This window comes from Balearica regulorum, chromosome 3 (genome assembly GCF_011004875.1).
Source record: "Balearica regulorum gibbericeps isolate bBalReg1 chromosome 3, bBalReg1.pri, whole genome shotgun sequence".
Classification (NCBI taxonomy): domain Eukaryota; kingdom Metazoa; phylum Chordata; class Aves; order Gruiformes; family Gruidae; genus Balearica; species Balearica regulorum.
The window spans coordinates 98,463,183-98,485,536 of NC_046186.1; positions in this window are offsets into that span (position 1 = coordinate 98,463,183).

Below are 22,354 nucleotides of genomic sequence, written 5' to 3' on the forward strand. Positions count from 1 at the left end.
TCAAATATAAGAAAACAAAAATCCTCTCCTTTCAGAGAAGAAATGCTGGATATTTGATGATGACAATATTAATGACCTTTGAAAATGCATTATAAATCCAGGGCAATGTCAACATTGGTATTAGTGGTGGATAAGTTTGTTTAAATAGCATTTAAAGCAGCTTATTCATGAAACACAATCTTTTGGATGTTTAGAAATGTCTTATTATATTATTAGGCTTAGAGCTTATAGTTATTATACTTAGAGCTGACCTGTTGCTCATTTAGCTGGAACTGAAAAGTTGTTCTTGCAGTCTGTCATATTTGCTTGGAAGGAAGAAAGGCTGGCAAAAAGCAGCATTGCTCATAACTTTGTTTCCAGTGATGAAGCACCAGTATATTCAGGTAAACATCCAAAGCTTTAGGCCTTCTCCATCAGAATGGTGTTATGTACCAACATTCCGCTGTCAATTGTAGTCAAAACAATCCTAGTTTAGTGTCTCTGAAGAATGCTGGTACATTTTTTTTTTTTATTTTTTTAAAATTTTTTTGCAAAGAACAATGCTGGCCACACTTAGCCATGGGATAGTCATTAGTAGTTTGATTAGCATTGTTCTGAAATACGGTTTTCCAGCCAAAACCTAACAACCTTCCCCTCAATCCCCCTCTGTGCAAACTGTGTTAAAACTCTGTAAGGAACAATGAAGTTTTACAATCATTCAGTGAGCACACTTTTGGTCTTCAGTCATGTCTGTACAATAAGGGGAAATCTGCAAAGTGATGAACATCCTCATCCCCCACTAAGTTCAAGAAGAAGCACCAGAGTTTAATTAGTCTTTAATATCTCTTTCTAAGAACTTTCCATTCAGAATTATCAAGATGACCTTATCAAAAATGCTCTCTTATAGCAATGAGGGAGTGTGTTGTATTTTAAACAAAAGGCACTATGCTGTGCTCATTTGCAAAAGCCCAGGTGATTCCATGGCTCTGAGAAATCTGCTGTATGTAAGGACCTATGTACAGTTAGATGGGCATTTTTGATATTAAAAGCAAGACATAGGTCCAGCTCCTGAACCAAAGAGGCTTAGTGCTGCAGCAAGAGCTTGGTACTGAGACATGTCTGAATCTGAACTTCGGTAGTGCCTGGTGGAAGAAGTGTTCCTTCGCTTTATGAGTTTGGGGTTGATTAGTGTGAGTGCATCTGCAGCCCAATTTTCTATTTCCAAGGTCAGCACAAGAGGAAAACCAGGAAGAGACAAGACTAACGCCTTCTGCAGATTATGCAGTACATTGGGATGGAGACTTCCTTGATTCCCGTCTGTGTTACAGAGGTACTAATCATCATCAACAGGAGTAGAATTATAGGATACTTCTTACCATTTATGTAACACTTATGTGGCTCTCCAGGTCTGCAGAAAATGAAGCTTTCTGCCAGTGGTGGATAAAAACACAGGTATGGATCTATTATACTCTGAATTTTTAATCATGTGGGGTGAAGATGAATGAGAATGATATAAAGAAAATTTAGCTAGTAAAGTTTGCTTCTGTGTTTCAAGGCTGCAATAATTACTGAGAATACTGAAAGATGTGCATGACAGCCTACTCTATATCTGCTATGGTGGTAAGCACTGTGCTCATGGCATTGACCATGCAGCTGTCACTCAGCAACAGAAGCTAGCAGTTCCTGACTTCTGACTGTCTATGGACAAGACTTGATATCATGAGGCCAAGGGCTGGAGCCTGTTGAGAGGTATGGAAAGCTGTAAAAGATAGTTGCCTAAGCTATCTGCAAAACAGTGATGTGTGAGGGCCAGCAGTGGCCTATCTGGCTTAACCCATCTGTTCCAGGGGAACTGAAAGTATGCACGTCTACACTCTCTGTTGTAGACCTGGTGAGGTTTTCTATTAACAGGAGAGTGGTGTTCTCCATCAATCTGTGAGCCATTGCAAAACAACTCTATTGTTTCTGTATCCTTCAGTGATGGCAGATAGGGTAGAATGCGTGATGTCTGAGCTTCAGTAACTTGTTTGTAGCTATGGAAAGTTGCATAGAGATGTCCCTTCTAGCAGACCTCGTAGAGATCACAGAAATGAGTGGACTACATCTTTCTCCTTGATGACCTTGCCTACTCGTTTTCTTTATATCCCTGGTGCAGCTACAGACTATAGAATCAAGGTGGTGTGCATTTTGGTGGCAAAAATCACGATGTCAACTGCTAGTTGTGGCATTTGCCACAGCATTGTATTTCATCCCATTTTTTTGGTCATGTTTTGCCACCAACCTGGCATTGACTGAAGACTGACAATGGTCAAAGATCACCTCGTGATCTCACAAAGCTGCCATTTCTACATTCTTGGACACAGACTTGGGACACCTCCTGCCAGCATCCCTGGCATCACTTCTTGCCTTTAAACCTGTAGTCTGGCTAAGGACTGCACCGTAGTGGATGCCTCAGAATGACATGTTTCAGCAGATGAAGAATGCAGTTGTCCGAGCATACCTCACAGATTCAAGTCCTGATCCTTTTCTGACATGCAATCCTCACAAATATTTTTAAGGCTTTGGATGATCTACCAGTAACAAAAACCCTTTTTTCTTTTAATTTGGAAAGTTTCAGCACAAGGATCGGGACTTGGACTGTTATCTGAGACTCACAGCAATGCCACACATCTAAAACTGGGAGCTGCAAGGAGGTGCTAGGATTTTGGTGTCGGCCAAATGGTGGTGTTGGACTTGACCTTCTGAGAAACAGTTTCAAAAGTAAGCAAGAGGGAGAAGAAAGTGTAGCTATAATTAGCTAAAGTTGTCAGTGACTAGAGGATGGGAAATGAGAAAGTGAAAGAGAAGAGGTAGTGGGCACTTATCTCTACACTTTTCGATTACGTTCAGGCAGCACTGCTACAATGATATACATGATATCTTGAGTAAGGCTGAAAAGCTAGCTCTTCTTCACAAAGTTACAGAGGCTTGTTTCTGCTGAAGTCCTGCAGAGATGGAAAATGATGGCTGCCTTCCCTGCTGCTGAGAAATGTTTGCAAATCCTGATAACTGATCTTGCAGTACTCACTTCAGTGCCAGTGTCTTACTCATGTGTCCAGTGTTGGCAGCCACAAACAATTATTTGAGCTGGAAATCCAGGGCAGCATGCATGAGGTGTCTGTTTTTGTGGTTAGAACCTGGGTTTTGGCATGTTGCAATGCTAAATTATGCGTATTAGTAATCTTTTGAATCTGCTAAACTGAAAACTTAACCAGCTAGGATATGGGAGTGAAAGACAATGTGCCGTCGAGGTTTTACTGTGGTGCTGCATGGAGCAGGCAAAACAGGGGGTTTGTAAAATGTTGTTAGACTGGTTGCAGGGTGGAGGGGAAGTCACAACTATTTATGGTGCATCACTAGGCTTGAGGAGCTTCCATGACTAAAAACCAACATCAAATAAGAGTGATATACGCACTCACAATGCTGTAAATATGTCCCCTTTCCTGTTTCTGCCTGGACAGATTGCTCTGACTCATCTAGATTGTAATGAATGCTCTTGTCTGCCTTTGTATCTGAGTTGCACTTGATCTCTCTAGAGAAACGCAAGACCTAGATATCAGGACCTGTGGCCCTCCACACCCTGGGCTTCTATCCTATTCCTGTCTGAAAGCTATATCTGTCCCTGGATATCTGCCATGCCAGCCTGCTTCCTGCAGGTGCCCATAAATTGAGAGATTTATATGACCATGTTCCTGGATTACGCATGACCAAGCTCCAAATCCTTTAAGGTATGATATTGTTTTGGCCTGCTGTCTTGCATGTAACCTTCAGTGTCTGTGGTTTGGTCTGATAATGGCCTGGGATCCTGATGGTCCACATGGCATATACTGCATGTAAACGGCCCATATGCTGCTCTGAATCAAAATTCTTGATCCAAAGGAAAAGGAAGTTCCCCTGGGACCACTCTCACACTAAGATCAGACTTTATACACTACGGCTGTGGCCTTGTAGTGGTCACAGAGATGAAGGCATAAATGTGGCCATAAATAGGGTAAAGGCTAGCAGAGTACTGTAGAAGTTGTTGTCCGTTTCGCAAGACAGCTGCACTCTGCAGGTAGTTGAAGGTGGTAGCAGCAGTATCCAGTGTACAACAGCATTTCTTTCTCCACACAGAATAGTAGGAAAGGGGCCTTGAACTTACTCGCAAAGGAAGTGGGATATCCAGAAACATAATTTCCAAATCTTTCATGACTGGAGAAGGGGAAGGAAGGCCTCCAGCTGGGTGCAAAGTCAATTCAGGGTACAGTGGAGTACACAGATGATCACAAATTTTTCCAGAAGAGATGAATGTTCTGACCTCATCTGAGATTTAAACTGAGTTAAGTCTGAGCTGCCAGAGCCAGTCTTTGGTCTGTGTTATGGATCAGTGACCACTCTTAGGTGATTTTACTCAGGTTTCTTTTTTACTCAGTTTTTTTTTTTTATGAACCAGACAGTATGATATTATCCATGTACGAATATTTGCCTCACACAAAGCTTTTCAGCAGCCCATGAGCTTGTCGAGCTGGGCAGAGGTAACCATTGGGATGTCAAAAAGGCACAGCTTTATTAGGCTCTGTTAAAATGGGAAGGGATTTTTTTTCAGCCAATTAGTACTGAAGAAAAAAGCGCAAAAACGGTGTCTTCCTCAAACGCAGCACACCATGTACTTATTAAGGACAGTACGTGTGCTGAGTGTCACATTTCAAACTTCAGCTGTTTTTGCTGTTGCCCTATTCAAAAACAAGTATGGTTAGAATTTCATTACAATGGGAAAAGTGTGTGTATATTTGTTTCCCACTGTTCCATAGCACAAAAGCTGTTGGGAATTTGCTCCCATTTTAGCAAGATGTACTGGTGTTGTGTTTTGTTTTGTTTTTACCCTAAAGCATTAAAAAATCAGCTTCAAAAGTGGATAAATGTGTGAAACCAAGAGGCTAAGGAAGAAATTATTTTCCAACTTTAACTAGTATCAGTGCTGTTACTGTGACAGTTGGCTGAATTCTTCAGTTAAGGATCTCAAAGTACATGAAATGAAAGATCTAATTAGTGCATGTATTTCTGGAGGTTCAACGGAGATCAGGCCATTACATGATGTCGTATGTTACTTCTGTAAGTAGCTTTGTGGCTTCTGTGTTTCACTGCAGGAATCTTTTTGTGGCTGGATATGAGGCTCTTAGGGCACTCTTACATTATTCCAACCACATTATGTAGGGTGAAAGGGTTAGTGTACATGTCTAATTTGACAAGATAGATGAAGTGAAGGAGCCAGTCTTTATTGTTGAGATAGGGAAATGAGGTGAAGGAGACATATGCCAAAGATCAGATAGATTAAGGCTAAGAATTGAGGCCATGTCTTACAATTCCCTTAATGATGAGAGAAAGTATTTCTGTTTGGTTATGGCAAACTAACACAGGTAGTGTGCCGTACTGAAGTGATGTCTGTTAAGGTCTTTTGGAATTCCCCTCTCTCCTCCCCTGCCTATTCACAGCCAAATGTATTTTCACTAACAATGATTCTGCAGTGCTTTTGTACTATATGTACAGGAAGCTGAATGAGTGTCTGGGGGCCTTTTAACTGGATCTATAAAAAGTCTGTCAATAAAATCCTGTCAGATCTATCCTTCAGTACTGTGATTACAGAAGAGGAAAAAGAAAAGCATTGCTCAATGTGACTGCAATATTCCAGCGCGTAATCTTCTCCCATGTGGTCATGTTTCCTCAGATAAGAAAAATTGCCGCTGTGGTGTCAGTGGGGATGGGGTCACTGAATGGGAACAGGAGCGTTTTCATTTTTTTCACAATGGACAGTTGTTTGGTGTGTTTTCCTGACTGGATAAACTATGTCCATGGTTACTGAGCAAAGTTTATTTTTGTAGGAAATAGGTAACCATGTTTGTGCAGTGGGGGTATCAGTACACAGAGGATTTGAAAGGAAGGGTCCAGAGGTCATCAGCAGAAGGGATATGATGAGGAAATGCAGTGAGATATATTGTGTGGATTCTGGCATGTACTTCATGGGATGCTTCCTTTCAAGCGCTGGTGAGCAAGAGAGGCAAATAGAAACTCTTTGATAACACAGCAGCAGGGTAAATTCGTTTCAGGACCAGCTCTTCACCTTGCATAAAATAGTGCAAGTGATTTACACCCAGAGGATTTGGCTTGAGTCTTTAATTGCTTTCTTGGCTAAGTTCTGTTTTCCTTATGTGTGCTCAGACTATCAAAAGAGTGTTAAATGTTGTATTTCACCAAAACCTGTTGCTCCTGCCACCCTATTTGTTCATTATGTTCTCTTGAAGTATTGCTGCAGAGTAACTTTATTTCATAGCTCCAGTAAAAAATGTGTCCAGAACTACAAATGGCTTTGTGAATGCCAACAGCATTCCTAAATTGTCCTTTCTTGTTAAGTGACCAGTGGAATGCTAACAGGCTGTAACTGTAGAGTTAATCTTACCAGATAATTTATGCCATTGCTACACTGTTTGTATCCTGTGTTTCCACATCCATCTTCACGTTTCCACATTGCTTCAGGTATAACATGTGCTGTGACCTTGTGTAACATTATTACCTAGACTACCAATTAAACTGTGACTGCAGCTCATGTAGGTTAGAGCATAAAGCTGAGTGCTGTGGAGAGTGAGAAGTGTTGCTCAGTGCAGACTAAAGATCCTGCCCAAAAACTGGGATGGAAACTCAGGCAGTTGGTTTCTGCTGAGTGCTATGCAGTTATCCTGCCTCAGTTTATGATCTAAGGCCCTTTCAAATTAACATCTACTTGAACTGGATTTACTCTTGAATACTTTGTAGCTCTTACAAGGAGAAAGTGATGGTATTTTCCTAAAAGGGTTGACAGTATAAAAGAACAACGGCAAACAAATACTGGACAGCAAAAGGGATATTTTTAAATCAGTTTTGCAGGTAAGAATCAAATGTATAGAGAGACTGAATGATTTGCATAGGATCATGCTAAAAAATGTGAAATGTGGAGTTAAACTGAAATTTCAGGCCAGCGCCTTAATGGCAGGTTGCGAATGACTTTTGTTTCGCTGTTGCTTTGTGCTTCTTATGTGCATGAGTGTATCCATATTTTGGTTATACTTGAATCATAGTCAAATATTGGCAGTAGAAAAAATGGCTGTGGCAAATTCAGGTGTGACTGTATCCCTGGTTGCTTGTCACCATATTTCTGAACCAAATGGTGGAATGGGATGCAGGAAAGTGCCTCGACTGCCTCAGTGTAGAAGCCATCTGTGTCTGGTTTAGCAGGGAGCTGGTTACCTAAGGGTGGCTGGCTTATATTGTGGTGGAGCAAGTCAAAACGCGTTCACTGAGACCAGTTCCGTTATAATATATACTATGATCTTGCACAATAGGGTAGAAAAAAATTGTACTCATTAGAAAACTCATCATTACATTCCTCATATCCTCCAAAGGATCTCAAAGATTTTAGATCTTTGAAGTCTTTCTAGAGGTGGTTAGAAAGGTGTGAAATTGTGCAATACACTACACTCATAGTAAAAGATCATTTTTGCATGTGTAACGTACCTGTCTGAACTATAGCAGACTTTTCACGTTACCTTTTCTCTCATCGGGTGCATATTGGGAAGCTGTAATGCAATCTGATACTCGGCAGTTTGTGTTGTACAATCAATTCACTACTCTTATAGCCGTAATAATGCCTCATAGTTGCAGCATGTTTTTATGCAGCACAAGAAAGTCATTGATCCTCACAGCCTGCCTGAGGTGCTACCGGCGGCTGCAATGAAAGAAAGTGAAATTAGGAATTAGAGTAATTTTTTGGTTCATCTGAGGGAAGCAGACAGATTCAAGCTTCATATCTGTGGTAAGCTTTTTCCTTGATTGACACTCTTAGGGGTAATGTCAGCTGAAGCTCTGTGTGGGCTGAATGCAGAAGGATTTATGATGTATTTATAATTTATATTTATATAATTTACATAATATATAATTATTATATATTATATATTATATACAATATATAATATTATATAATATAATATATTTATATTATTTATATATTTATATATAACATAAATATATTTATATTATTTATATATATTTATATATAATATAATATATAATTACATACATAATATATAATTTATTATGTATTACACATCATGGATTTGCTGCAAATAACTAATGGCTGTTCAGCCTGGGGTGGAGGCAACTTCAAGGGTGGACCAACAGCAGCCCCCCAGTGCATGTGGGAAGTTATCAAGAGGGTGGTGCCAGGCTGTGCACAGCAACGCATGGTGGGAAGATGAGACCCAACAGACATTTATTGAAACAAGAGAGGAGAAAACTGTACACAGGGAGAAACCTTTTGTCCTTGGGGGCAGTCAGGCACGTGCCCAGAGGGGTTGTGCAATCTCTGTCCTTGGAGGTTTTCAAGATTCTGTTGATCACAGCCAGCCCTGAGCGTTCTGGTCTGACCTCATGGCTGAGCCTGCTTTGAGCAGGAGGTTGGACTGGAGACATCCTGACGTCCCTTCCAACCTGAAGTATCCTCTGGTCCCATGACAGCTTACACAACAGAACTTTACCATGTCATTTCTTGAGGAAGCTGATACATTTTGTTTTAGTGGAATCATACATCTCTTAGAAATTATTTCAGCTTTGATTAAAGAATTCTCTCCTGTTATAACTATTTTGTTAATTATGCTTATGGTTTAAAAAACGGATGCCAGCTTAGCTCAAAACTCTCCATTGTACAACTCATAATAAAACCAAAAACCTCCTACCCCTTCTCTGCTTTTCTTCTCTTCCTCCTTCCTCTCCAGAAAAAGTCCCCAAATAGAATTAAAAAAATCCCCTGATTGTTGAGTGAAATATCAATATAGAGGACAATATTTATCAGTCCAATCTTTGGTTTCATTGCAGTGGTTTTAGTTTATGTCCTTAAATTAAGGGCAATGTCTTTTGTTCTTCTTCAAAGAAGGTTCTGCTAAGTCATTGGGGCACATCTTGTACAATAAGGGTGAATTACGGGCCACATGGGGCACATTATTTTTCAGACATACATTGGACTGGCAGCTGGAAGTTCCCATAATGTTGTTTTAGGGGTTAGTACTCAAGAATAACCATTTTTTTTTGTGTCTGCAAAAATCAAAGAGGAAACTATTTTTATATTTTTAGAAATGCTGTATTATATTGCAGAAATAAAGTTGCAGAAACTATAAGAGGAGAATAAATAGCACGACATTGTTCCAAGATATGAGGAATTATCTGAGTTAAATCCATGCTAGAAATTCAAGCATGCTTTTTGTTTGGATCTTGACATGATCTAATGCACATGGCTCAGTTTTTATTCACCATGTACAAGGTTGGGTCTATATTCAAGTCATGAGTGAGAGGATAAGATTTGAAATCTGTGTCTTCCTTTTGACATTTAACTGAAGAACAACATGATAGGAATCACATTCACATGGTATTTGAAAAAAGAATAGGGTTATATCGTGCTGTCAACTCTGCCAGCTTTTATTTACCTAACTCTTCAGCTAATACCACTGATATCTCAATAGGGCTATTGATTTGGTAAAGGAGAATTTAAGCAAGTAATGGTGGCAGAAGTAACTCAATTTGTTTGTCCCTATACCATGAAATAAATTCCTCTCTAACAAAGGCACATCTTCTGCTTCTTATTCTCAATGGTATTGTACTCCAAGTGTAGTAAGGTACTTGGCAGTGAAACACAAACACCAGTAAGGAATGAATTAATCTCATATAGTTCAGCTGTCTAAAAGTTACACCTATCTGAAGCAGTTGCTTTGGCTACTTCTAAAACTGAGGCAAAGTAACAGGTGTTCTATCAAAGCCGTTCATCCCATTGTAGGAATATCTGGTTGACTAACTTAAAGTTTGTTCACCTTCGTGTTAGTTAAGGCTAAATGAGATGAGCACCCCTATAAACATGGTAGAATTTCATCTTCTGTTTGCAGAAGTGGTCATATTTTTATGTATTGACTTTTCCAGTTGGAGCTGAAGTAAATTAAGATGGTATTCTAGTATTTAAAAATAGCTTGTGAGTCATTACAGTATGGTATGTATTCTAAGAAACCTACATTCTCCCAACTATTAAAAATAATATTTTTATTGTCTAAAATGGCAGTCATCTGTTGCAATTTGTATATTATGTAGCAGAGTCATTCCTGCTCAACAGCTTTCTGAGCAGTCATTTACCTTCCTGTGCCACAAAGTGGGATGCAAGCCAGCAACATGAACAACATAAAGTAACGATAGTGGGTACAAACCTATCAGTAGCACACCTTCAGCTCAAATATTTACTGTATGTAATGCTTTTGGTCCTGCAGTGCACAAAGAACCTTTTGTTCAGAAAGCCAATAGAAATTGTGGAGAATCACTTTATATTTTCTGCAGAAGGCACTGAGATTAGCCAGAGCAGAAAAATACCAAAGTATCAGTCCTGATTATACAAACATTAATTCAGAACAAAGATTTTGCTTTTATAGCTGTATTTTTATTTTTTTTTTTTAACAAGCACACTGTTTCTCAGAAATAAGAGAAGATCCCAAACCCAGCTGCAGTCTCAAACACACTTCTGCACCAATTTCCCCAGTCTCTTGGCCATATATTTAAGGTGAGCCTGTTAGCCAGGGATTACTGAGCCCGGCCAAGACAAAGTGACGTTAAGGGTGGTAGAGCTACACAGTCAGAATTGCAGCTGCAGAATTAATACACCTGATGTGTTCTCTGTTCTAAGATCTTGAAAGAGTTAGTTATAAAATGAGTTAGAAACGGTTAGTTATAAAATCTTGCAGTGCTGACTATGATGAATATGCTACTTCAGCGACACTAGCACTGAGTGAAGTATTTTTTTTTTTCACCAGATCTCTACTCTCAGTGGGAAATAGCTGGACCTTGCTCATGGTCAGGTGGCTGAGACACACAAATAACTTGCCGTACATTTTTTAAAACATCTTTCCAGCCAGCTTTGTGCTTGGAACAAGATGAGGTCCCCTCTTCTACAGGCCCCCTGTGTCTGACTGATGAGGCAACCCCAGGGTTCCTCAGCACTGCATTATTTGTTTGACTTATTTGCAGAACTTCAGTCCTCTGCTTTATATTGCCAGTTGGTCCAGCTTTCAGCAGACCGTGCTGGCTCTTCAGATGTTTTAAATGGAACAATGCATTATTCATATGCCATAATATGAATTCATGGCCCTTCCACAAAGGAAATTACTTCTACCTACTTCTAAGACTTCTCCCATTCAAGAAAATTAAACGAAGCACTCAGAGATGTTTTTAATTGCTTACGACTCAGTTGAGAAACTTCTAAGAATGAGTTTCTTCTTGTAATGTAACTTGAGAGCTCATTCATTGAATGTAATTATGCTGTATGATGGATTGGAAAGTATAAGTGGAGAGCTAAATAAGATGGAGATGACAAAATAATGGTAATAAAAATAACAGTGCTTGGGTTATGTGATACTTCCTGATAGTGTACATCACCACACTGTCACTGTCTTTGAATACTAATGTAGCCTTGTGGCTTCTTCCTGTAGCATATAGTTAGCAAATGGCATGCATTGTCTCTCTTCTGGAGCTTAGTGTACAAATGGCTTGGCTGCATGCTTTGGGGCTCTTTGGAGAGCTGGGAGTGAGAAGGCATTTTGTCCTCAGTGGAATGACGGCAGACCTGCATCCTTGGGGTCAGTGTGCTACCCCTCTCGTCTGTGCGACCGGGTGGTAGTTCTCACAGTTACAGAGACTAGCCATGCTGCTGCTCTTTCCCTGCCCGGGGGGCTCAGCTGGAGTCCAAGACGAAGCCTCCAAAGAGCTGTGAAGGCCACTGGGTGCAGACCAATGTGTGTGACACCATAGTGACCCAGATAAGGCACTGAAGTTGTTTACCACTAATGAAACCTCTGTGACTTTTTCAATAGCAGCGTTAGAAAAGGCTTTTATAGATTCTTTAACACAAAGCAAACACATTTTATCAGTCACATGAATGAATGTGTTTGCCTGTCTAAATTGCTGTGTGGTACCAGAGGGCTGTTCCTGTTAATCTGTAACTAGGAGGCTGGCTGGAAAAGAATCACTTTGGCACCTCAGTTAAGCATTCACTGGGGCCTGCAGAGGAGGGGAATAGCCCACACGTTTGTAGAAAGTACCTGATGGAGGTGGCTGAGGTATAGCTTCAAAGAGAGAACAGGAGCGCTTCTGAACATGAGATTTGTGGGGAGGAAGGGCTTACTGCTGAACGTTTTCTTTTCTGAGTGCTAACTTTCGCTGTAACTTAAGAAACCAGACTACATGTGCTCTCCAGACTCCTGGTTTTGTCTAGTGAGACGAATCCAGCCTTTCCCACTCTTCTGTTTCTCTTTTCCCACCCTATTCCAGATGTGCAGGCCTGCATAAACCAGCAGGATTCCAATTATAATGATACTTTCCCATTCACTATTCATCCAGTTTTTTCTTGATGTGAAAATGAAATGTGACCCAAAATAACCCAGTTGGGGATGGAGAGACTCTATCATTACGTACGTGCGATTTATTTTTCCAGAGTGTTTTTTAATTTTATCTTTTTTTTTTCAAGTACTAAAACAAAACAAAATCCCACAAACAGGAACAGCAAAAAATTGGATGTATGCAGGAGACTCCTATTCAAACCAATGGCATCTGAGGACAGGAATTCTCTCCTAGATGGAACAAATGAGCAATTCCCTGATACATAATGATTACTAATTAATAAAAACAATATCAAGACCCACAGTGATGAGACTCAGAAAAATGACTTCTGCAAACAATACCAGCATTCTTGCTAGGGGGATATGGATGAATAAGAAGAAATATAAAGAGCAAAATCTCTGACACTAAGCCCTGGAGCAAAACTTTAATTTACTTCAGTATCGGCTTTTCCTGATTCATAGAAACAGGGAATAGTATAGCATAACTGAAAAGTATATATTGTAGTATTTACCCCACTTTTAACACTGACTAGGGGATTGTAATGCTGTCCTATTTTCCCTTTCCCGGTAAGTTGTGAGAGCAAAAAGAATGCATTGTTTTTTTTGTTGTGCAGTTTATACGTCAGAATTGGGATATGTGGCATTTTACAGGCTAAATAAACAATATCCAGAGGCACATTGAAGTATGTCAGAAGTGTTAGTTTCTCTCGGCTCCTATGTGCTTTGGAGAAAAAAAGAGCAGTTTTTAAAGAGTGAGCAATGGTATTTTGAGTCTGGGAGGAGGCTGAATGAAGGTATAAGGACTTTGAAAGGCCAGAAAAGACCTGAGAGAAGAGAGTAGAGAGCCTGATAGAGCCAGTGGTCATGTACCTCCAGAAAAATTGAATTGATCATTTAATATCAATTTGATGATAGCATGGCTGGTTTTCTTTGGCTTTCTTTTGCTTTTATCTGAAAAGGTCTCAACAGTGCTTTCCTACAAAAGCCTTTTGGATTTTGTTGAAGACAAAATCTTTATAAAACTTGTTATAAAAGAGTCAGTGGGGAAGTTGATTTGATTTTTGTTGCTAAACAATCCAAGGTTAGAGGAATTTTGATAACTGAGTTACTGCTCTGACAGAATAAATAAGAATGTGCTGAACTGTTCTGAAGAAAATGTTTTCAAAATCAGCTGTTTACAATGACTTTGGCTCTCAGGTGTAAATAGCACCTGTTCTGTGCCAGAGGTAATTGCTAGTCCTAAGGTCAGTGCAAATATTTCAGGAGATCTAGAGGAGAATGTAGTGTCCTGATATAAAGCCTGATGGATCCAACCAACCTCTCAAAACAAGGTGCTCCAAGCAAAGTTCTCAACCTGATCACCCCATATCTGCACCTTAGGAGGTCCTAGCCCTTAAACAAGATTAAACCTCTGTTCAACAAAACTGTCACATATCATAAATTTGTTGACCTTAACCATTTTAGACACTTTGGTCTCATTCCTCTTTCCATCCCCATAAACTGCTGAGGTTTTTAATGATTGCAGCTGGTCTCACTAAGGGATTATTTAGTACCTCTGAAAAATGGAGTCCCTAATTACTGTATCTTTCCAGGCACGTGCAGGGTGTAACTCTGTAACACTGGTGGAAGGTGAGGATGCTTTTTCCTCTTTTTTTACTCTCTTGACATTGACCTGGTCACATTGTTATTAATTTCAAATCATATTTCTCATGCATTTGGAATAAAAGACAGTATAATCTTACGATAGGGAAGAACCATGTAGTTGGCTGCATTATCTACAGACCTGTTCACAAGTTACCAAAAGTTTTAAAAGGAGTGACATGCATTGTCATAATTCTGAATACAGGGCTGCAGGTTCTAAATAACTTCATCTTTTTAAAGTTTTATTGTATTATTAACATTTTTTTTCCTAGAAAATTTTCTTTGTAAAATTCTGGGGTATACTTGGAATTTTATTTATGCTCCTCTGCTTGGCTAGTATCATTGTCTGAATTAATAATAATCTGTGCTTATTGGATTTTTGCAGAACCCAGTGCTTTGACCACAGCAGAGACGTACCCAATTGTATACATTCTCATGGGCATAAGTATATCATTTTAATAGACTGGTTTGAAATTTAGCTCTTTACCATTAAAACAAAAACTAGACTCAGGAGGTGTTACTCATGTGAAAATTCTTGTTTATACCAAAGGAGATTTCCTACACAGGGCTAATCTATAAACCTAGAAATAACTGAGATTTCCCTTGTAGCACTTATGCAAGGAACTACATAGCAAAATGTTCCTTCTGAATTCACAGCAGCCAGAAGAGTTGTCTGTTGGTATTACTTCTCACTTCTCAATGAAACCTGATATTCTATTTTTTCTTAATTTTGTAGGTTAGGAAATTATTATAAAGGTGGCATATGTGAGAACAGAAAGTCACAAAGTAAGTCTATTGGATCTTTGTGACTGCAGCCTCCATCTCCTGATACATAAACTTTTCCTTTGCTGGCCTACAGTACCAGCCCATGAGTTCTTCCTTTCACAATGGTGCTGAGCTACCTTGTGGAATTAAAATAATATAAGTTCTCTGTTTTATTCATCTCACTGAAAATTTCCTTCCAAAATTAAATAATGGAACTTCTTCCATGTTGGTTTCAAACTGGTGAAGCTCTACTGAGTTCATGAATTTTTAATATCTGACAACCAGTGGGAGAGAAGAATCAGGCTCACAAATTCTGCTTTAGAAGCCCGGTTAAAAAAAAAAAAGAAGTCATATTTAAAAAGGTTGACCACTTGCCTGTGCACTTGACAAGATTTTAAACAATTAGACAACCAGCAATAGCTTCTGATCCCATGGAAACGGCTGTAGAAAAAAAAAAAGGCCTTCTTCCATTGAGAAGTGATTAGTTTAAAGCATTCTGTCCCATTTTTGGCAGTTTGATGGCAGTTTCCATGGGGATGGAAGTAGAGGATTGCTGAAGTGTTATCATAACTCCTGCAAATGACACAGATGGAGGTTAAAAGATGTAAATTATATTTCAACAGCACCTGTAAATGTATTAATTTTGGGAGAGGGAGAAGGGAAAGACAACACAATTTTTTTCTCTTTCTCCATCTGCAATACATCTCTGATGAATGACGCAACTAGTCAGAATAAAATAAAATGATGTTTTTAGCCTCTCATTCATAGTTTGCAATATAGTAATATTTACCACTTTGAGGACATGATGACCAGGGATGTCAAATTTCCTCAAAATTAGATATTGTTATGCTCATTTTATAAATTGGACAGCCGAGTCAGAAAAAAGGTTAAGTGGCCAAAAGACCAGGGATCGGGGATATTGCTGGAAAAACACTGTCTGCTTGTTTCTAAAGTGCTGTCTAGGTGACTATACAGCTCAAATAACGACATTTTTTTCGGTATTCCTATCTCAGGGCCCCGGGGGCACCAGCAAGCCCCAGTGTCTCTGCCCAGCCTCTGGGGCTCCCAGGGCCCAAGACCCCACGTCAACCCCCCGGGACATCAGCCCCTGCCCCAGCAATGCTGCAGCAGGGCTGGTCTCCAGCTCCCCACAACCCTGCTCTGCCTGGCCGTAGGCCCCATCGAGCTGGGCCCACACCCTGGCCTGGCCTGGCCTCAGCCTGTTCCTGTCCCCAGGGAGGTGCCCGATGCCTGGGGCTGCCACAGTGCCCTCCCCCCAGCTGCCCACTCCTGGCTGGAGCAGTGGGACAGGCCCTGGCTGTCAGACCCAGCCTGGGGGATGCTCCCACAGAACTGCGGGCCCAGGCAGTGCCCTGGTAGTGAGCCCAGGCAAGGGCTGATGGCCCCGGGCTGGGATGAAATGGAGTCCTGGGCTATGGGCAGGGTGGGGGGAGACCCTGGGGGGCCGGGCGGGGGCAGGCAGGGCTGCGGGTGCCCTCAGGGCCTGGCCCTCCAGTGACAGCCACTGACAAGCGCAAGAGTTCTCTCGGGAGTTGATTTTTGAAGCTTTTCAGCTCTGTCAGTCGCAAAACAGAAAGGTAAATTTTGTAGCTTCCGAAAACAACCTCAAATACAGTACTGCGCCGTTGTGGCTTTCTAACATCTCGCCTGTCTGCGATGTGGGGAAATGATGGCACTCGAACCTGGTGCTCTCTCTGTTTCAGCTGACAGTTGGGCCTGAAACCTGAAGGGTTTGAATTACTAGTGCTTTGATAATTTTTGCACTCAAACAGATACCGAAAGGGATTTTTTGGAGAGGAGGAGGGGAGGAAGACAGTACATGATTCTCACAGACCCAAGCTGAGAAAAGGTCTTTTTGTCATCCTCCTTTGTTTTTCTAGTTGGTAATGTTGAGGACATAGTTTGTGACTGTGAAGTATTGGCATGGAGATTAAAATCTCTTCGATAGATTCGTGACGTGAAAAAAAATTACTATGTGGATTGCTCATGGAAAATCTAATTTTAAACAGTGCTGTTTAGCTGTGATTTGTTGGAGGGCTGCACGGCATCGTTCCTCGGGTCTGATGTGATGAACACTGAGGTGCCACTATGTATTTCGTACTGGCTCATAATTTCCTATGAAGGACATAGGATGCACAGAGGAATAGCCTTCGTTTAATGTTGTCTCAGTACTGCATTATGCAAATACAATTTTTTTTGCCTATGGGTATTTGTGACAAATACACAATGCAACTATTATTAGTTCCAGTTTCTTTTAAAAAAAAAAGTTTGTCAATCTTAATACATTTCAGTTTATCTTTACTCTTTTAAGTTGTGCTGTGGAATTCTTTACAGTTACAGCTGAATTTCATTTTAATTTCAAGCTAACTCCTAACCTAATCAACATTCAGAACTTTTCTATGGTCTGCCTAAATCTATTTAAATGAGGAAAATATTCTTTCCGCTGTTCTATTTGGATAGGAAAAGACATCAATCATTTCACAAGTGGTAAGAAACTGAGAGAACAAAGGTTTAAAGGTGAACACTACATAATTACTTAGTGCATGACTCTTGATGTGAGTGATTTGTGTCTATTCATTTTCAATCCTCCATCTGCAGTTTTATGACTTCATGAAGAGTGAGCTTTGTTAGACAGAACTGCTGAATCAGACTGTGGAAGTATAATTTGCTAAAGTTCAAATCTGAATTTTAAATTTTCTGATTTGTTTTTTGGTTGGGTACTTAAATAATAGACCTTTTTTGATGAAATCATTAATGTAAATTGTTTAGCTTTGGTTGGCACAAACAACGACTAAAGAAATGTCTGATCTCACAAAGAAATCCAGGAATTTCAGAAAATCTGTGAAGAGAATAATCACAGGTCGAGGTGCTGGGCCTGTATTGGGGGAAAAAACATGGAGATCAGCTGTGTTTGGAAGAGCTACAGAAAGGAAATAAAGCCATTGGAATTTTAGTGGCTGAGAATGTCTAAAATCAAATCAAGGAAGGGAGTCACCTATTTCTTCTTCAAGAATTAGCCTTCATTTCTTTAATCCTGTGTAAGTGTGAGGACAAGAGAACATCCAAGTTCAGACTGCATTATAAAAATCCTTTTCACACTGTCGTGGTTTAACCCCAGCCAGCAGCTAAGCCCCACGCAGCCACTCACTCCCCGCACCAGGATGGGGGAGAGAATCGGAAGAGTAAAAGTGAGAAAACTTGTGGGTTGAGATAAAGACAGCTTAACAGGTAAAGCAAAAGCCGTGCACGCATGCAAAGCAAGATGAGGAATTAATTCACCATTTCCCATCGGCAGGCAGGTGTTCAGCCATCTCCAGGAAAGCAGGGATCCATCACACATAAGGGTTACTTGGGAGGACAAACGGCATCACTCCAAACCTCCCCTCCCTTCCTTCTTCTTCGCCCAGCTTTATATGCTGAGCATGACGCCATATGGTATGGAATATCCCTTTGGTCACTTGGGGTCAGCTGTCCCGGCTGTGTCCCCTCCCAACTTCTTGTGCACCCCCAGCCTACTCGCTGGTGGGGTGGGGTGAGAATCAGAAAAGTCCTTGGCTCTGTGTAAGCACTGCTCAGCAGTAACGAAAGCATCCCTGTGTTTTCAACACTGTTTCCAGCACAAATCCAAAACATAGCCCCTAGCTACTGTGAAGAAAATGAACTCTATCCCGCCAGAACCAAAACACACGTTTTAACAACCACTGAAACTCTCTTCATCATGTCCAGTTCCCTTCATGTAGGACTCAAAAACTGCAATTGGATATCCTTTCTTAATAGTCAGAAACCATTTCTATGGAAAATATTGTAGTGGTCTGTCAGTAACTGTGGGGATGTGCTTTAACAGTTCTATATGCTCATGGTAAAATGCACATTATACTTCAATCATTTTGACAAATTTTTGTTACGCAGTGTTCAGGGTTGAAGGATGAATTACTGATAATGCACCTTGGTGGCTATTTAACTGAAAACAAATATTTATGCTCGTTTTCAGTTAATTTGTAGCAGAATGGAATTGTTAACAGTAACACCACTACCTGTAAATGGTGCTACATTGTCAAAGTTGGAAATAACTGGAATTTTAGTTTATGCTGTATTTTCAAACATTTTTTAGTTATGTTCACTGTTGACTGAAAAAGATTAAATTAAAAATGAATTATGAACCTTTCATATGCTTATTAGTAAACAACTTTCAAAACTACACCGAGGTTGTTGTGACTGGACACCTCAGTCACAACAGAAAGTTAAGCTCTGTTACACTACGTTTTTAGTTGTATACACTGCTGAAAGAAGAGCTAATACAATGCTCAGAATAGTAAACTTTCTTCTAATAGGATATATAATTTAAAATCTGGTGAAACTTGGCGAATTATATTACTTAATTTACTGTTGCAATCAAGTGGTTTGTATGAATGATGTAAGACTTAACTGTGGTACATTTTTGTTGCTTTTGTAGCACTTAGCTGTCTTTCATATAATTTAACATTTTGAAAAAGGAAGGAATTTTGTTCTTAGAGCCTATACTGATTTTTTTCCCCCTTTGTTCTCTTACTTGTACCTGAGTGTTCACTGCTGTGAACAAATGAGGAAATTCTGCATAAACTGCAGCCTTGTGGCAAATATTTGTCTTTATCGAACTATGTGAAATGATCTTCCAACTCACTCTGGAAAGAACAAGTTGTCTTTTTAGGGATTGGGTGTCAGTGGGCTGTAATCATGAGAGTCACTAACATGTCTGTGATAGGAATGCAATAAGCTAAAAATTCCCAGTTAGAGCCAACCTTTGGTCCTGATCACTTTGCTCTGTGTTTTCAGAGCGTTGGGCCAGTAGAGTCTAGATGCTATGCAGAATCTTTCCCATAGAATGTATGCAGGATAAATCTTCAAATATTAAACGATTAAGCATACAGGAAAATCTCAAGTAAACTAATTTTAAGTGAGATCAGAACTATTCTAGAAATTTATTTAATACTTCTTTTTCCTTTGCGTTTCAGTGGCATTTCTAAAGTAAGTTCATAAAGTAATTTAGAATATTTAAATTTTAAGGTGCTGCAAAAGTGTAAACTGTTGTTTTGGAGAACAAGTACATTTGAATGAATTTCAGACAACAGTTCTTTGGAAGGGAGGGAAATGAAACATTTCCAGAGGTTTTCTTTCTGTTTATATGCTGTTTTTGTACCTATATGTACAGAAATAGAAGATTTAAAGAGTAAAATTGTAATGATGAAACTAGATAATTGGGTTTTATTTCAGGCGCACGACTTACTGTATTAATGCGGATAATATAAAATAAATATTTCTTTTTATTTTCTGTTGTTAGTTCTTGTTAATAAGTTCCTGCAGTGAAATTCTACACTGAAAATAAGGTTACTTAATGTTTATATTTTGTTTTGATCTTTAAAGACAAAAAAGACAAGAAATTAATAAAATAAGGGTTTCTTCTTAAAATAAGGGATAGAGTATCATTCTATCTGATTTTGTTTCGGGCACTTTCTGGCTTTTGAAAACTCAGCTGACTTTGTGTTCCCACTGTAACTCTGTTTCTTGTCCCCTGGTCTTCAGTCTATGATTATCTTCTTTCCAGCTGAAAAAGAATTTTTTTCTGGAATTCTCAGCTGTACATGTAAGACAGACTCCACAGACAGGTCTCAGGAGTGGAAGCTGCTTGAAGATCTCCTGAGTTGTCTTTTGAATGTGAAGACTTTATTTACAAACAGCAAGTTACTCTTCGGTATCATTATAATTAAAAGAAGCTGGAAGTTCCAATGTTTTGAAACGTAGAATCTAAATAATCTGTGTATGCATATGTATGTATATAGTCTACATACATATTAATTTCTTCTTCCCAAAATATCAGTAGAACTTGGGTTCTGAGACTTGCTTATTAAGGGCAATGAGGAGCACAATGAAAAACTTGGTGACTTTATATGATGAATCCTAGCAGTTGGTACAGCCCATCACTTCTGGAAACAATGTATGAATAGCTGAGTGTGACTCTCAGTGCAGTAAACTGCATGTACAGAGATTTCTAAATATAGATGTAGTAATTCAGAGTCAGTTACTGTCAGTCAGATCAATATAGGTCTTAAAAATGTCTGAATCTATTTTTGATGTTGAAAATAAGAGCAGTTACTGAGATTTTAGCAACTATGTGATGCGCTTTTAAGAAACTGTGTGACTTTATCCATGCCTTAGTCATCTGTGATATAAATTGATGTGACTGTCCTGATATCTGCATCTCTATATTTAATATATATACCCATACACACAACACATTTTTCTGGTCTAAAAAAGAAAGGCCTGTAGTGGAAAGTGCTATCTATTGCCATGTCCAAAGCTGGCAGCACATTTTGAGCAGCTGATGTTTGCCTTCACATGTAGGACATTCCTTCTTCACTGTACAAAGCAATAAAGAGACCTCATGTGCATGAACATATATTTTATCCCTTTTACTTTTAACTTGTTTGTTTTAGTGGCACAACAAGCAGTCTGAATTGGACCTGTGACTGCATTTTATGAACACTGGTTTTTTTTTGGTTTTTTTTTTTTGGCTGAAAATCTGGTAATTATGATAAAGTTTAATAATATAAACCCAATCTTCTCATAAAATCTCTACAGACGTTTCATATTAAGAGCAGAACGGGGAAGAAAGACACAGAAGGCAGAGCAATGTATAATCACTTTCACTCCTGATGATTTTCTCTTTACATCTTAAACATTGGTTGTGTGCTATGTACTGTTCTGTCAGATCAGACTGACATATGGGATGGGGTAAAAGTCAGGAGACAGGTTATTCTACAAGCTGTGAAACAGTTCTGCTGTTCCTGGGAAAAGGAAAAAAAAAAAGAGTTAACATATTTAAAGGAAGCTTTCATCGTAGGAAAACACTCCAGTGTGATTTTCGTATAGTATATTTTCTGTGACATGTCTATTAATTATAAAAATCTATTCATTGTGCTAGCAGTTTTCAACCTCTGATGTCCACCATAGCCCGTCTACTCCGCCCACAAAACCAGAGTCCGGAATAGTGAATTGACTGTTTTCACAGTTGCTTCCCCAGCAGCCAGATGTCATCTGAAATCAAACTGTTTGGCTGTGAGTGGTCTTTTTAACCAGAGAAGCTACAGGACGAACCTCCCAGTCTCTCCATGGAGAAGATGCAGCTATTGACTTCAGGCTGGAAGCGTTCATTTGGTTAAACTGCTATAGTTGAGAGAAACATACTCTAATAACTGACTCACATTAAAAAACAAACCAAACCCAGACAAACAAAAAAAAAGGGTTTTAATTGGGACCAAACCCAAGCAGTTTACCATGAATGTTGTGTTCCATTCTGGGCCTTATATTAACAAGAGGTTCCCCTCAGGGGAACCCTCGCAGGAATAACACAGGTATTACAATGGAGAAAGACCAGCTGAGACAAAACGTAGCAGCTCAAATACATTTTTAAAGGCTAAAAATTCCAAGCAGAAATAATCATTACT